The sequence below is a fragment of the Ambystoma mexicanum genome, chromosome 6q, assembly GCF_040938575.1.
Source record: "Ambystoma mexicanum isolate Mex_15411 chromosome 6q, UKY_AmexF1_1, whole genome shotgun sequence".
Lineage (NCBI taxonomy): Eukaryota > Metazoa > Chordata > Amphibia > Caudata > Ambystomatidae > Ambystoma > Ambystoma mexicanum.
This window is the reverse complement of record NC_090937.1, coordinates 965451717-965466489: the sequence shown is the minus strand read 5'-3', so window position 1 is coordinate 965466489 and position 14773 is coordinate 965451717. Positions and strand designations below refer to the sequence as shown.

Sequence of the window (14773 nt, the reverse complement as noted above, 5' to 3'; positions counted from 1 at the left end):
GCCTTATAGAACCTTGATCATCCTAGGCAGGACTGCCACAGAGTCTGGCCTTTGACTCCTCATAGAGACTATACAATACAGCCTAAGAAAGAAGAAGGAAGTATACCTGGGTGTCGGAATCGAAATAATATTATGCCACCTATCGCAGTAGTTGAATGTGTATTGGCCTACGCCAAGTTGTCTAAAATATCATGTAAATAGACTCCGCTGCAAGGTCTTGACCTTAACGAAAAGTAATGTAAGTCGCCATCTTGGATTTAGCTGCCATTTTAGGTCCTCTTGTAAATGTGGAAGTCACCCTGAACATCAAAATGGAGGCTGAATGACATTCTGAGTGAGATTCTGGCCGTTGTGACCTCCGCACACACAAATAATTAATATGCCTGCAGGCCACTTGTCGGGGTCGCGAACTGAGACCTTGTCCTATTGCTGACCTATGTGTAAATGAACAACTATATCAGCGAAACTGATCAAAATGCATAAATTATAGGATTGACCTGGCAAGGAACCCTAGGCCTGATCCCAAGAATGGTTAACCCGCGAGGGGGTTGGCCAAGGGCTGGACAAACCATATGAAAGACTCAAATATTCCAATGTACGGTCTCTCTACTAATGCATCGAACCCTTGTTGAAGTTCGTTATGTTACTCTGAGAGCCGAATAGCTATCCGTTTGTCAATTGACTTTGGTAACTGTTGTAGCTTTTAAATAAAGCACTTGTGTGTCCTTTGTAACCTGTGTTGGTGTGTTTCTTTGGGCTTCCCAGCCTCATATCAATTTTATGTTTTCACATGGGGACCATCAACCCTCAAAGACATTGACCATCTACGAGTACTCCTGCTGAGAGACCGAAAGGGCTTGTCCCTTGGATCTCAACAGTGCTCTTCAACATCTGCCCTACAGGAGACCAAAAGGGCTGGTCCCTTGGACCCTGTTGCCGGTAGGGTCAACAACAGATCACAACCTTCTCAGACATCGACCAACTCTGTTGAGAGACCGAAAGGGCTTGTCCCTTGGATCGCAACAGACCCCTTCAATGCTCAACATACAGGAGACCGAAAGGGCTTGTCCCTTGGATCCTGTAACCTGAAATTGCAACTCTAGATCACAACCTTTTCAGACATCGACCAAATCTGTCGAGAGATCGAAAGGGCTTGTCCCTTGGATCTCAACAGACCCCTTCAACGCTCGACATACAGGAGACCGAAAGGGCTTGTCCCTTGGATCCTGCAGCCTGAAACTGTGACTCCAGATCACAACCTCTTCACACATCGATCAAATCTGCTGAGAGACCGATAGGGTCCCTTCTTTGAATCTCAACGGAGTCTACCTCACGTCCTGTTTACAAGAGCTAGAAAGGTCCTGTCCATTGCACCCGGGAGCCACCCTAGCTGACCAAAAACCACGCCCCCTGGACCAGGAAAAGATCTGAACGACAGATTGGAACACAGACCCTAGATCAAATAAAGAGGAAATGTCGGCAACCCGACCGAAACAGCAATCCGTTGCTCGCCCCAAAAAAAGATTGAGAACTAAACATAACACAGCAGCCATGTCTGCCCTAGATGCTTCGCAATTAACTTTGGAACAATCATTCTCCAGAGCTCAGCCATTAAAACCTGCCCAGTTTCACCATCAACAGAAATCCGATTTTGATACCGAGCACCCTCTCACCACAGATGACCCCACAAACCAACAATTGAATCAACAAAGCAATTGAACAACCAACCGCCCCCCAGAATCAGATCAACATACAAGCACAAATCCATAACACCACTAATACGACGGACAATCATACCACCCAAGGTTCAGACACCTACAATGAACCTGATCGGCCAAATGCTCGACTAGGTAACGTCCATACTCAACTGTCCAACAAGACTCAGCTAACAGAAGCCCCCGCACGAAACTACGACGAACAAGATCTTCTATCAGCATCGATGTCTCGCAAACCACACCATCTTCACCAACCATACACTATTCAAAGTGCATAAAATGGAAACCCAGAGCCCACGACAAATGAGATCACGACCAATGACAGCACGCAACAAAATTGCGAAATAAAACCCTCAACTCTGCAAAAACATCTAGTTCTTTCACCATGTGCTACACCGACCAGCAGCTCAGCCTATGAGCAAACAGAAAAATCAAGTAGTGCATCTCACAAGCCTTCCGCTGAACCACAGCAAGAAGCCCCTGCACCACCCTCCGAATCGTGCCAACAAGAGACCTCACCCAACAGTCCCAATAAACAAATCAATTGAACACAACGCTGACTCCCCCAAGACTCAGCTTGACAATACAAAAAAACCACGGGCGAGCACAAAAGATTCAAAGACTCATGAAGCCGTCAATCCTCAATCAGATGAAAGACGTTCCCCCAACTATCTAGGAAAATCACCCAACAGTATGGGCCTCATTACGACTCAGGCGGTAAGGGTTTTACGGCGGCGTAAACAGCGCCGACCCTTACCGCCTGAGTACGAGGTCCCTTAGCGCCATGGCGGATTTAACACCTGCTTTTAGCAGGTGTTAAAATCCATGGCGCTAAGGGACCATTGAGTTAATTACGCCACCGTAATTTACGGTGGCGTAATTAACGCCTTCCCCACTCCCATTATGCCCTATGGGGCAAAATGGGAATGGGGAAGGGAAAATGGGAAAATGGGGATTTACCGCCCAGCCAAGGTTGGAATGGGGCGGTAAGTCCGCCTACCACCATGGCGTAAACATAGTTTACGCCATGGTGGTAAAGTCACGGCCCAGGCGGTAACTTACCGCCTGGGTCGTAATGAGGCCCTATGACTCAACAAATGAATAAGGAAAAAAAAAGACTAAGCGAGAGTAACACCAACACACCCAAGACCCATTTTGCCAACATAGAACAACCGTGTGCAGCGGGAAAAGGCTCCAATACCCACGAAGCAGTCAAACCACAGCCAGATGAACCACGAACCACCATCATCCCACGAAAAATCACCAACTAACTTAACACAACAAACGAAGAAGGAAAAAGAAAGATTAGCCAAACTTGCATGGTTACATACTCACAACTCAAGCAAATTCCCCCAAGCTCTGGAAAACGCCAATAATCAAACTGTAACTAAGGCAAAAAGACTATCATTGGACATAACAGAAATTGAATCAATCATGACAAATCTTGATAAATGAAAAGAAATATTTGGCACAATACCTGGAACTCATCAATCACAGCTCACCTCAACCCCATGTCTGACACATGAAACTGGGAAAAGACTGATCAAAAGAGAAACCAAGACAATCGGACCAGGAATCCACAACATTCCTACTCGATTAACCTATGGCACGGACGACTCCTACTACACACCTGATCCCACGACCAAAAACGAACAGACCACGCCCCCACCGGGCAAAACTGAAACCAAATCCAACAATAAAATCGAACATGAGGATCACACCAACTCCAGGATCCCGACTACCATGCTCGACTTTCAAAACATGCTTATCGCAGTACTCTCGCAATACATGATCCCCTTTATGAAACTACATGAAGCTATGAACGACAATATCAAGGATCAAGCAACTCTTTTAGCAATGATTCACTCAAAACAGATCTACATTGAGAACTTTATAACTACAATAGAATCCCGTCTTAATTTGGAAGCAGAGCAATCCAATTGATGGCAACAACGCCTGGCAGAAATGGCAAGAAGCGATCGACAGGAAAAAACCAACCTGAACATCGAGCTTTTAGCTCTATTCAAAGAACAGCAACAACAACAAACAAGGCAGAAACCAGATACGAGCGATCAACTTCCACAAGCTCCCCAAGCAAATGATATCTCACAACCAACAACTGGAGGAAATCGAAATACTGGCGAAAACCTCACGCAATCGAAAACTGAATCTGCCATAACCTCTCATCCAGAGTCTCAAGAGATTAATCAATCAACCAAGACAAACAGAGCAGTACCAGATCTTTTCGAAAGAAAAACTTCCCACTACCGCAAAATCAGGACAGTCAAAACCAAACAAAAAAAGGCAAACAGGTTCTAGAGCGTTTCTCAGAACAATAAAACCAATAGAACAAAGCCATCCGTCATTAACACAGAAGACGCTGGAACAAAGTCATTCATTACCCACAGAGAAGATACCATGTCACTCTCGACAAAGGACATGAAAAATTTAAACATGACAAACCGCCACCGATACATCCTGTAACGACCTCAAGCTTCATAATACTAGACGAATATACCACAATCCATGAACCACAAACACTGCACATATATGAAGAAATCTCGGAGGACTCATTACAAGAATTCTCAGACACATCTCTCAATCATGGCTCTTGTGCGGCTTCACTATCATAATCCTATGACCAAGTATCAGATGACTCTCTTAGTTCACATACACCAACTAACACTGATTGTACCTTTCCCTCCTTTGTAAATCCACTACAACAAAATCAAATCTACGAAATTCACATCGAAAACAGAATCAACAGATCTGAACCATTGATACTCAACAGAACAAATACTCGTCGCCTTTTTGGAGCGATCTCACAATTGCAACACATCACAACAAACATGATTGATTTAATAACCTTTAAAGATGACATGCTCCTAGACAAGATTGCCGTCGAACTTTCCGATTCAAATAACCAAGAATTGATTCTATCAAAACGTGCTCAACTCCTTAAACTTGGCTTCAACTGCTGGGCTTCTACATCAACAAGAAAACATCCATCAAGAAAACAGATGAGCATTTACACCAAACATCACCTAGGAAAAACTGCAAACTCGACCGATGTCGCATAACAGGAAGAATGGAGCAGACCAGATCAACCATTCCAAAGAATTTATGAGCTAGAATCTTCAGTCACAGAAACCGTATCCTCAAGAAGCACAGTCTATTCCCAATCATAACAAATAATGAACTCAGATATCATATGGTCACTTTGCTCATGGAACACTAGAGGAAACCTGCATCTGTTCACCCAGCCCTCCACTGACCTTGAAAATTACCAAATCATATGTCTCCAAGAGACTTGGATTAGTGAAACGCCAGCGTGCAATGGTTTCCTTGCTTTTCTAAATCCCACCGTAATCAAACAACAAGGAAGACCAGCATCAGGTCTACTCACCCTAATCAAAATAATCCCTGAATGGAAAGTACTAACCAATGAAAATATCAATCACTGGATTCAACTAACAATAATAACAACGATGAAGAACAAACAAAACCAAAAAAATGATGAAACAAGAATTGCTATTCTGAATTTATATTGGAACCCTGCAGCAATCACAACCAAGGCATTTATTGACGGTGTTATTCATCACAATTGACAAACTAGTCGGAATCTATCAACACCTAGAAATAATACTCTGCGGAGATCTCAAAATTAACTTAATCACACAGAATGGTACTCCGCGAGCACTTGATCAACTTTCACCAAAAGCATCAAGATGGATGAATGAAATAATCACGCGAGACCTCACCCTCCTAAGCCACGCAAAGAACAATTCCACCTCCTTCATGCCAACATGGGCCAGAGGTTCCTCAATCACAATTATTGATTACATATTTCTTTCACAAACTCTGCAACAATCAGTCAAGACAGCCCAAACGATACTTTGTGAGAACAGTGATCACAACAAGTTAACAGTCCACTCGCATGCCACTACCAACCAAGACATACCCTTGAAAGTATGTTCACTTGAACTTGATGGAACATCCTCAAGGCTTCGCATTCCACAATCAGCAATACCTCTTCTACCGATGAAACTACTCACCTCAGCTAAAACAGATCTCGAAAAACTGAACTATGAGTGGATTCTGCTTCCCTTTCAACAAAAAGTAAAAAATCGTCCATATAGAACTCATCTAAATACATATAATCAGGAAATTGCAGAAAAGAAAAAGGCGCTGGCAAAATCGTTAAAACACCTGAAGAAAATCAAAACAGTCGAAAGCACTCTGAAGATTTCAAAGTTGAAACAATCATACAACAACTGGAAACAATCTCAACAAACTATCCTGCTGCAAACAGATGCAGAAACCATAATGAAGACTTATCAAACAACTCAAGAGAACTTTGGGACTTATTGAACGACAATCCCCAAAATCAACACAAGCTAACAGCCAATGTACCACAACAAAAATGTATTACCCATTTTTCGACTATTCACGTGGACCGCCCGCACCAATCTGAAGAAGAATCAACTAATAACAAACCAAAACGGACAGTATCCGTCTCCAACGACGATCGGATATGCATGATCAAAAAGCTCAACTCAAGAGCACCTGGTCCTGACGGACTCCCAAACGCGGTACTAAAGCAAGACCCTTCGGCATACAATCGTTCCGATTCATAAACAAGGACCATGCGACCAACCACAGAATCTCCGCCCAATTGCTCTACTGGACCCACTGGTAAAACTTTTTGCAACAACACTTCTGAGACAACTCACTTCATGGGCCACTTGCAATGGGCGATTCTCAACACGATAAACAGGTTTCACCCCTAGGGTCGGAACCAACATCAACCTATTACTACTGCATCTCATCAAACACGAGGCAATCAACAACAAGACTATGATTTATGCTGCATTTATTGACTTAAAGATGGCTTTTGATGCCATATCAAGGTAAAAACTATGGGCAAAACTAAAAACATGGAATTGTCCTCCAAACATCTTGGAACCAATCAATAAAAGTGAGACTCACAAAACAAGGCCTGACCACCAACCCAATAACCACATCAAATGGCCTAAAACAAGGATACCCTCTGGCAGATCCTCTCTATAATCTTTTCACATCAGACATCGAACAACATCTGACAAACAGCCAAACTAAACCACCGAAAATAAACTCAACACCTATTCCGGTTATGGCATATGCGGACGATATCATCTTGCGTGATAAAACCCCATCTGGACTACAAGCCGCCCTGACATCACTGAGCATTTACATGAACAAAAATGAACTAACGATCAACATTTCAAAAACTAAGACTATGAGTCTAATGAAACCACAATCAAAACCAAAACAACAACCACAATTTAATATCAATGGAACACGATTAGAAAAAGTCACAACATTCAAATACTTGGGTATACTAATCAACCAATCAAAGACCGAAGATCAATGGTTGGATAAAATGGAACAAAAGGCCCAAACACTTGCACAACAGGGATGCATTCTACACAGGAAATACAGAAAATTCTCATTGAAACCAATCATTGCATTCTACAGGCAAAAATACATTCCGATAATAAATTACGGAACAGAAGCAATCATGAATACAGAAAAAGTAAACTGGGTGAAATTCGAGTCAATCTTTTGGCGCAAGATTCTTTCTCTTTCGCAGTCGTATCCAATGCCGAAAATACGCTACGAACTAGCAACACAATCCATCAGATCCATTGTATGCTGGAAACGACTAGATATCTATCGTAAAATATTATCAGACGACAATATCCCTGCCATCCAAATCCTGAAAAACAAACCAAACACCTTTAACAACACAGTGTTAGAAGAATGGAAAACATCTATCATCAAAGAAATGGAGCAAGAAGAGATATCTGAGGAACTTCTAGTCATGCGTCCTCAACACGCTAAAACCAAATTGTTACAGAACAACTGGATCAAGACTATTCAACAGAAAAACACCTACAAACAGACCCTTCAATGTAACAAAGACAACAGAAAAATACACGAACCACAGCCGTATCTGCTAACATTTCCTGATTATACCATCAGATCAACATTTCTAAGAATCCGGCTGAACATTCTCCCAACAAACTCCTATCTCGCCACAACAAGACAGATCCCCAAGGAACAAAACTACTGCCGCTTCTGCAAAATTGAAACTATACCGGAAACCATATTCCATCTGGTTATGGAGTGTCAGTCTCTCTCACTTCAACGCAAGAAATTTGGCTCCCACTTCGATCTCGCTTCCCAACAAATGAATACAGAAGAAAGATGGGCCGCCATACTCAGTGGTAACAACAACAAATATATATACACAATTGCCCTTTTCCTCTCCAGTATCCTTGATCTCAATGGGAGAAAATTTTAAACCACAATACAGCTCTTTTTTTTTTCTTTCTTTCCCTTTTTCACTTTTCAGTTTATCGCACACATAATGCACAATGATGGAAAAGTTTGACAACAAACTAAAACATCAAAATGAAAAAAAAAATGTTTTAATGATGCGAAATGACGGATGCAAAGTATACAGGCCCTGATTCGTGGAATAATATGCGTGCAAAACGAGGATTTGCGTGCCATTCACGAATGGGGATCTGCGGGCAAAATGGCACGCAAATCCCTGTTTTACATGCAAATAATTCCACGAATCAGGGCCATAGAGTTATGAACACAGGCACAGGGAGTTGACGGAATACCCTGTTGGCCACTGGTATCCAATCATATTGTTTCCTTGTTGTTGGGATATTGCCCTGCGCTCTTAATCTCACAGACGAGATTGGCCACGTGTTTCTTTAGTTGCCTCATATATGGAATAGTTCTTGGGTGTTTGGAAGGGCGTGTAGCAGTGCGGGATAGCGGCTCCGAGGGTAACAATTATACGATTAAGAAAATGCAACAGAAATAAAGATGGTTTCAAATGCCTGTGCGTGGCGTCATGGAAAGTTATTAATTACAAAAGGATGCCAAGCTTTTAATTTCGTCTCATGGAGCAGGTTATATTCATTTTAATTTGGAATGCGCCCAGTGCCCGCCAATGCAGATTCACAGCGTGCTTTGTCAATTAAAATTTCCCAACTAAAAATCACACACCCCAGAGTAAGTAATAACCCAGGTGTCTAAGCCACGTTAAATCTAAACAAATGTTTCGAGATTTTGAATTTGGCTAGCCTCAAACCGCAAAGAAACCCTGCGTCGATTTCATGGGATTGTGGCAAAAACAGATTTGGATCGCCACAACACTTTTGGATTAAAAGTCACATTTTTTTCTGCACAATTTCAAAAGGGAGTAGAGGCTAGAGAGTAGATTTGTACAATGGGCGACCACAAATGAGCTGCCTAAGCATTCAACATTAGTAATAAGGAAATTAATGCATGTATTGGTTGCATACGCTTAACATGTTACATATAATAATCACGCACACAGAGCAGAGCAATTCTTCCGTTTGCGTTTCCGAGACATTTTAATAAGTGTCCTATTACTGCCAGTGGCCATCACTTCAACACTGTATTTCTCGCTATGAACAATGATCCTTTCCAACCACTAGTTTCTGGATCCTTGTTAAAGTGCAATGGCCAAAAACAAACTGTTTTGCTGACATAGATTTGCCTTGTCTTGCTTTTCGAGCTCATCAACACCAACTGGGTCCGTTGGAAGCCGACACATTGACGGGCTACATACAGTGTGTGGAAACAAACGCTTGTGCGCATTTTTGTCAAAGCTATCACCCAAATGTGTATCACAGGCAGCTCAATAGGCTGAGCGCTCTTCTTTAGGGGCTGATGGGAGCATTTTACCAAATGTTAAGTTCACACTGGGGCTTGGACACAGCACAGGACGACCCTCTGCCCGTCAAACCCTCGCCCTGCTTTCCACCCCTCTCTCCGGGTTATGCGAAGTCAGGTGGGTCTTCAGGGAGCATGTGTAGACATTGGCTGGTGGGCCGCACCTCTATTGGGGCAACTAGCCCCTTCTACCGGGTATTCCACCGCTGGTTGTTATGCCTTAACCCTGCCCCATGGGTGGACTCCCATGGTCTATCTGTTCTTAGCTGTACGTGAGAGGAAGCCTTGTGCGGTGGATGGATGGATGGATGGATGGATGGATGGATGGATGGATGGATGGATGGATGGATGGATGGATGGATGGATGGATGGATGGATGGATGGATGGATGGATGGATGGATGGATGGATGGATGGATGGATGGATGGATGGATGGATGGATGGATGGATGGATGGATGGATGGATGGATGGATGGATGGATGGATGGATGGATGGATGGATGGATGGATGGATGGATGGATGGATGGACTGACTGTTCAGGAAACCCACAGCGGGAAAGAGCAGGACTCAATGGGGGAATTGAGACAAAGCACGCAGGGCGAGCCAAGCAAACAGGCCCTGCTGGTATAGTGGGACCGCCGTCTCTTGCCCCCTTTAAAGCAGCGCTAGTTACGGAACCCCCAGTTTCATTGTAATTGAAAAAGCTGTGCTTTGAGGGAAGAACCCGATTTCCCTACCCCCAGATAGTCTACGCTTACCAGGGGTTCAAGTCCCCGTAGCAAGGGCTGTGGATACCTCATGAGGACAAAGTACCCCTAAACCCCCTGAACATGGGTCCCATTTAGGCCCTCTCTATTGCACATCTATCAGACCCCCTGTGACTGACCCCTGCTTTGGGATGGGAGGCCAGTGAGGGCGAGCAGGAGATCCACCCTACTCTGCCCCTATACCTGTGGCCACCCAACTCGGGGTCACAGAAAAAGGCAGGGGAATTAGACGCAGGTCCTATTGTGTGTCCTATTTATATGCTGCATCTTTGCTCTCAGACCACTCGAGATTGGAGTCAATTGGGATTATAATCAGTGGCACAGTGAGCCATAAAGGCAGCCGGAAAGGTATTTTTTCTACAAATAACCCAGTATTATAGTCCCTGTTAGCTGAAGAGTTGGCAAAGCCATGCTTGTGTAGCTCAAACAGAGAAGCAAATGGCAGGCAGTGCGAGGAGGCACGGGGCCCAGGCTCTCCAAATACCCCTGACAATAGTACTAACTAGTATCCCAGAAGCGTAAAAATAGCTAAACCAGCCTTGATATGGAGAGGACCAGGCGAGTGACAGGAAATATTGGAAATTTGTATGAGTCTTAATCCTGTTGGTGCTGCCTACTCTTGTGTTTTTTGGCTCCCAAGGCTGACAAGAGCTTGAAATATACCACAAAGAAAAATTCCAAACACTGTTGGATAGGCGCTCCACACTGTTATTTTTATTTGTTGGATTATTAGAAGATCAATTTTGAAGAAAAAACAATAATTTGTTGTCCTCTACACGTGTTTCCCCACTTATATTCAGTGGTTCATCAGGAGGCAAATATAAATGTTAAGTTTGTCAGCAATGATTAAAGTACTTCTTTGTTATAGTTGGAAAGATACATTTCGTATGTTGCTTGATAAGTGTATCTTAATTAAAGCAGGAGTGTTCCTTAGTTAGTGGTCATGGGCAGTCCCTGGATTTCTCCTTGAAGTTTGATTGCACTGGATTCTGTTAGGACGGGGGAACTGCCCAAAAGGCCTCAACAGTTCTGCTGTTGGCCCCTCTTAAAACCATGTACAGAGTTAGTTCGCATTTTGTAATTGCTTGCTCTTAGGTTGAAGTTTTAAAAAAAAACAAACACGTATGACTGAATTGCTTACTAGTCAAACACACGAATGCTGCAGACGGATGTATTCCTGGACACTTTTCCAGCATAATGAAAGGGCTGGGTGGATTATCTGAAAACCCTTCAATATTGTCTGTCCATTCAAAATATAACTGAATGCATAGAAAGGTACGCCTATGGTCATAACTTTCCACAGGAAGACACTTTGGAAAATAAGGAACAATTTCAAACTTTTAAGAAAGGATTTCATTCTAATATTTTTAAACAATGCGCACATCAGTCTCATGGGCGGCCTCTGCCCAGCACCACGCGCACCATCGCGGTGCCCCAGTATGCTGCTGGGGATTGGTTACATGTCCAACAGTATGCAAAAATACTGAGCCGATATGTCCCGAGGTGGTGGGCCCACCCTGTCGGTAACATGCCCGCCGCCGGTGGGCCCACCCTGTCGGTAACATGCCCGCCGCCCCAGTTAAGGGCCCAGAGTGAAGCCAGGGTCCCATAACGAGGTCGGCAGTGCCATTATCGACAGGGTCGTCCTGCCACTGAGTGGTATATCACCATTTGCACCTGTGTAGTTATCTACATGGGTGCTAATTGTCTTTTTCTTTTCTTTAAAGGAACGTACCTTTGCTGTGCGGCCCCGCTGCAGCACAGTGCTGACCCCGAAGTCCATTTTCAATGTAATATTTCAACAACCAAATAAAACACACTCCTGGCACACACGTTGGATACTACACAGTAGCTAAGAGGTGAGGGGGGAAGGGAAGTGGGCACTGGCTACCCAGGCTGCTTGGAAAGCAGGCTTGTACCATATAACAGGGTCCGTGTTCCGAGCATCCCTATTGGCCATCGCCCCCTTGCAGGGTACTAATTCCAAATTGCCCGCTGTGCAAGAGCGGTAACCGGTCATAATGCATTCGGCATCTCAATGCGTTTATGTCTAAAGGTCACTTGTGACTGTGGCTTTCTCCATTCTGGATCCATCAGATGCACCCCTAAAGTTGGGAAGAAACTCCTGAGCAGCAGATGTTATTGTGAAATGTAAGAAAGAAGGAATCAACCTTACCACAAACTAAAGAAGGCCTAATGCACAGGCTGTTCTTCCCACTCGTTCCCAGCAACATCCTATCCCGGAGGATGTATGCGATTTATTCGAAAATATTTTACCTAATGGAGATTTGACTGAATCTATTTCACAGAAAAATTAAATTAACTTTTAACCTTTTCTACTTTTCTTATAATGCGCGGGGAGACCCCCACAACCCTTCCCTACCCTAACATACACCCTTACCCCACAACCCACCTATTACGCACTATAGATATACCACTTTACCTACCAAAATTCGATGAAATGTCCTTAGGTAAAATTGCATTCGGTGAAATGTAGGTGGTATACGTATCCCTGGTACCTCGGCAGCCCGATGGTCATGGACCTACATTTCCCCCGACTAGCTTTGTCCACACACAAACGTTCGGTGCAGCCTCATATATGCATGAAAAGATATTTTCTAAAAAATATTCTGGTGTAAATGTTTTTGGATGACCGAATGCACGCCTTGCAAAGATAAGCAGAGGTGCACTTGCTAGGGAGGGCTAAAATGGCCACTCATTGGCCACACTGAGCTAAAATACAAACATATGAAAAGTGGATCCTGTGTGAGCAGAGGTGTAGACAGGGAAGGGCTTGAGCGGGCATGTGCAACCCAAAATCTGTAAATGCCCATTCAGCAGCGATCTGTGGGCATTTACAGGTATCAGGTAATATTATCCCCATATAGTCGCTGGGAAACGGCATAGGCGACATTATTTAGGGGGATAATACATGAGGTAAATGGGAGCGAGCGTTGCGGGGGTGTCCCCCGCGCCATTTAAAAAAATGTTGGGGGTGTCCCCTGCAGGTTCCATGTGGTAATATTGCTGCAAAAAAAGGCCCCGTTTTTGTATGGCGATCTTTTTGCAGGGATATTATCACATGGAACCCATTTACAGATGCCGATTTCACTGCGAGGAGCCCAACTACATTAGCTTCAGGACCCACTTGTTAGGCAATGCCGGATAAGCCTCTGTGTGTGAGGCCACAGTCACTTATCCAATGGGCTTGAAAGGAATGACCGGGCTTCCTTGAAAGTGGTGCGCGAGTCTTGTGTTTGCCCTCTACAAGCTCTCGCCGGGGAAAGTCACACAGGCTTCAAAGCCACACAAATGCATTTTCCAGGACTCCTTTAAGTGGCTCTACACCGCCAACAGGAAGGGAGAGATAAAGGACCCGCATAGCAACAAGATAATAACCATCATTTCATTTTGCATTTTCTTTTGCTAAAATCCTTTCTAGTCACCGATGTGGCCCTGGTACTTGTTTTCTCCGCGTGGTTAGCATCGATGCCCACAGCACCACATAGCTGAGCCCCAGCCTCCATGCAGTGTTTTAAAGTGAGCTCTCTCCTTTGGCGGACGGTACCATTTAAAGCAGCGCAAACCAAGGACTGTAATATTGCTCCTGGTTTCTGCCTGGACATTTTAATAAGTGTGCAGTACTAAGTGAAGAAGGGAGCCACACCCCCCCCCTCCTATTACTGCCTGTGCCTTAATTCTGGTGAAGCAACTCTTACCACAGTATTGGTGCAGGCAAGTGATTTTGGGTCATGCTTTTTCATAATTTGAATGGGGAGTACGGACTGCCCGCCACGAAGCGGGTAAAGCCAGGGGTATGGTAGAATTTCCACCAGGGGTTTGGGATCAGCCATTGCAAGCTCAGCCTTCCACCCGTGTGAAAAGTGGGGAGAGCATCCTCCAGATGGCACTGGCCTTGGAGGAGGTCTGACATTACGGCACTGGTGGATGCCGGCCATGAACGGGTTTAGACCAGGCTTTAGCTGGCCTGGCCGTATGCAGTCTCTGTCTGTGATGGCCGCCGGTAGCCTCCCGACAGTCGCACTTTGGGATTGATGCTCCTAGAGGACCACACTGCTCCACTCAGGCAGGCAGACATAGATCCACCCCGCGATCCAGTGATGCATCTAACAAAGCGCACCATGCGGGGTGGAAAACTGGGCACACTGCATCTAGGTGCAGTGGGATTACCATTTGTTCCTCTACCCAGGCTTTTACATCTGCCAGATAATCAATTACCATCCACCCGAGTGCAGTGTTATTTTACCATAAGAAGCGTATGCATGGTCTTTGCAACTATCCTATTCGCCATAACAGTAGTATTGCCGTTACGTTAAAGGGAGAGTCATTCACTTTTCTGCCAACTTTAAAACCACTTGCAAATGCATGGGTTGCTCTGCCTTCATGCACATGCCTTATAATCCACTGATCAGATTGTTCTGCCTGCTGCATACATATTCAGCATAACCAACTCTGCTTATCTTAATAGTGGCACTTGCCAGCCAGATGGTGGAATCGTGTTTTTCATT

General features: G+C 44.3%; 1 protein-coding gene across 10 annotated transcripts in view; it reads right to left on the bottom strand.

The window, feature by feature from the left end:
• The window catches only part of TENM3 (teneurin transmembrane protein 3), a 1347981-nt gene that overhangs the window by 782360 nt on the left and 550848 nt on the right, over window positions 1–14773 (bottom strand). The window lies entirely within an intron of this gene.